The sequence below is a fragment of the Peromyscus leucopus genome, chromosome 10, assembly GCF_004664715.2.
Source record: "Peromyscus leucopus breed LL Stock chromosome 10, UCI_PerLeu_2.1, whole genome shotgun sequence".
In the NCBI taxonomy this organism is placed as follows: Eukaryota; Metazoa; Chordata; class Mammalia; order Rodentia; family Cricetidae; genus Peromyscus; species Peromyscus leucopus.
In genome coordinates, this window is record NC_051071.1 from 17,702,629 (window position 1) to 17,706,348 (window position 3,720).

A 3,720-nucleotide genomic window follows, 5' to 3' on the forward strand; every position below is an offset into this window, starting at 1 on the left:
TTGCCACAGACCACAGGATTAGGGGTCTGAGGAGGGCCCAAAGCAAGATCTCAGAGACAATTGGATACCAGTATCTAACACTGGCTTCCTATGACATGAAACCAGGACCTAATCTGGGTACTTGTGGTAAACTATGGGGATACTTTTGAGTTCAGGGCCAGCCTGTGCTATATAGCAAGATCTGTCTCAAAGGAAAAAGGGTAATACCAATAGAAAAATGGCCTGTTCGCTTCCAACAGTAGAGCAGGCCCATGCCCAGTGACACCCAGTGGTGACACCTAAGGGACCTAAGGGAGTCACCCCATCTCTAGCTCCTACACTTCTCTTTCCTACACTTTTAGCTTACTGGAATCTTCAAGAAATATTTGTTGGTTTGTTTGACTAAGCTTTTCAATAGATTTTTTTTGTCTACACTTATTCAATAGTTTCAACATTACTTAGGCTATCAAAATTTGATTAAGGGCAGAAGATATTTAAATACAAATTCTTCTAACCTTAAACAAGAGGAGAGAGGAAAAGAAAATGTTTCTAATGCTTTCCAAGCGGTTCCTCACTTAAATCCAAAGGATCAAATGCTCATCTGACAAAATCCATTTCCAAAGTGTTTAGACAAACATAACCTTGGTTTCTTTTGCTACATTGTTTACTTGTGGTTTGTTCATGGCTATGCTGGTGTAGTTACATCAGAATATTAATGTGACTTTTACTTTCTCTAAAATCTTAACAAAACTATACTGCATGCCCACAAATCTTATCAAGACTAATATAACCCAGAATACATATATATATATATGTCACTCACTTGAAAATGATTCATTGAGATTATGGTTTTACTGAATTAAAGATATTTAAAGCTTGATGTAAAATTTTAAAACGTTTTGATATCATTAAACAAGGTATTAGCCCGAGCACTAATTAAAATTTATTATTGTCACCCAATGATAAGATTTTCAAATTTTACTGTCTGCAAATTTTAATCACTTAAGGAAAATCTAATTTAAATGAAAAATACCTTTCATGACCAAAATCTGTGATGTCTCGAACTTTTTCATATTGGTGTTTGAGAATGAGAAATAGTTTTTTGTTTTTCTTTTCTCTCCCCCACCCTATTGGTTCAGTGCCAGGACATGGCCTAGAGCCTTGATTAAATACCTAACCTTGAGGACTCCCCTAAGTCCCAAATTCATTCACCACCCAGCAAACATTTACCAAGTACCAGCTGCATATCGGACACAGGAACACGCCTAGGTTCCCTTTTAACACATTAGGGGCCTTTTCTCCTTTTTTGCTGATTTACGTGCTATCTTAAACCTTACTGTCCATGTCAGAATCAGCAAGACTTCCCCAGCTCTCTGTATGAAGAGTCTTTCCACGACAAGCCTGAAATGCAGCCCCGTGTCTGCATTATCTCCTCATCTGAAAGGGGCTCACGCAGTAGAGAGGATATGACATCAGCATTCTCTGCTACTCACCAAACAAAAACCGTGACCTACAGTCGCATTATCTCTAAAACAAGTCTGCAGCCAGCTAAAACTCCTCCCATCCACACAGCAAGGTTGGTTTAAAAAGTGGACTCAGATCTTAGAAGCAGCAAGGGAGATGCCTGGCTTGTGACTGTCACCAGTGATGCATTCTTCTAAGTGCGTGAACAGAAACTGAAGAAAAGCACAAGAAACCTTTAACATACCGGTTACCCAGGCTCAATTATATTTCAGAATCCACACCTGTCCCCTGGGACACTCTTCCTCACTTTGATTGTAAATTGGCATCTCTTAAACGTGTTTTTGTTGTGTGTGTATGCAAATATGTATATAATTATTTAGATGTTTTGAAGTATGAGATTCCTTTTATATGACTTCAGATAGACTAGGAAAACCACTAATTGGTTTATTCTTTACTCTGACAATTTAATATACAATATGTGATTCAGTACATAATATGTAATGAAGTTAAGTCACTTTTTACCCCGTTACCCACGCTCATCCCCTCTCCCTCTCTTGATGAAACTCTTCTTTCTACCAAGCCCCATTTAATACTCATGTCTTCTGTGTCTGTGTGTGACCTGCTGGATTTAATTACGGCTGCATGCCTGAGGTTGGGTGGGAGGTGGTTCACTGGAACGCGGGCAACACCACTGAAAAGAGTAGCATCCCTTCCCAGCCGCCGTTAACTATCAGTAGTACCTCCGGGGGTGGGGGTCTCGTGAGCCCTTACCCCTTCCGCGATGACTTGTTCACTGTCCCGGTCTTCTGCAGGTCTTGTGCAGTTATCCACCACAGTTCATGAGGGCGAGGCCATGGCATGTCCAGAAGACATCTTCTTACACTGCCCCTCCCCCGCCTTGCTCTCCCGTTCTCCTCCCCGACCCTGCTGTGTTCCCTGAGCCTCAGAGGGAGTGATACAGAAAAGTGACTTAGAGCCCATCACTACATCCATCATAAGTCTGCAAGACTGCCACACGCTGCAAGAAGGTTCTCTGACAAAGGCTGAGAAAAGAAACACGAATGTGTGGGTGTAAATGTATTTAGAAGGCAGCTGGGCATTTAGCCCTTTTGGCAAAATGAGAGTCGGAAAACCGTTAATTTCTTAAGACTTATAGTTACGAAGTGCATTTGCGTGGGGAAGACTGTTTGTGAGGCATTGTACCTACATGTAAGAACTCGGCAGTGTCTGAAATGAGATGAATCCTGCGCTCGTTTTTATGTTTCTTTGAATGGCACAGTGAATGGCACGGTGTGGGAGGAAAAAATCATTCTTTCTTCTCAGTGCCGGAGCAGAGGGAAGCCTGGGGGTCATGGTAATGTCGGGGTCAGCTGATAAGAGGAACGGACAGATTCGGAGCACATATGGTCTAGTGTGAGTTTTGTCTCATCTTCAAATTACAGGTCTCTTTTGAAGAGGTGTGGCAGTAAAAGCAAGGACAGTCTAACAAATGTTGAGAAAGTCAGATTTAAACCTTCCACTGAGTTGTCCCTACCACAGTCTCTCAGGGACCTCAGCCTTGGTGCACAGTGACACAGGCCGAAAACCACTTGGGCTGTGTCAGGATGTCTGATTTGTTCATCTGTGATGGAGCTTGGACATGGAATGTTTGTCCTCATCTCCCGGAATCATGTATGTGGAGAGAGCTGCTCCTCAATGCCTTAAGTCAAGAGGAACAACTCTCATTAATACCAAAAACAAAACAGAGCCCTTGGGCTGAGGGCTTCTTATGAATCAATTAGGGAGAGATTGCCACTTTGTAATCCCCCCCCCAAAAAAAAATATCATTTTGTCTTATAGTAGAAATTCTTCACTGCCTGGTGCATTCAAGCTTTGCCCATGGTCTTCCCTACCACAAGTTCACCTATCCAAATAGATCAGAGAACAGTGAGGCTGGTTTAAGCCACAGTTTAAGCCAAAGAGCTTCCCAGGGATGAGGTTTGAGATCTCCAGTGTCTTAAACTCAACAGTTAACCAGAACTATCACTTAGGAGAGGTAAAAATAGGCAGCAAACTGGAGAAAGTTAACTGCCTGTCAAAGTTTCCCGGTTTAAAAACAAAAAACTGACACACATTTTAGTTCTACCAACAATAATATTTTAGATACCATTTTCTTCCCCAAATCTGACACATATCCATTAAAATTTGTGTAGTCCATGACAGGAAGCCAGCGTAGCTGTCCCTTTTATAGATGAGAATACAAACAGCTTCAGTAATTTGTTAAAAGTCAACAGACAC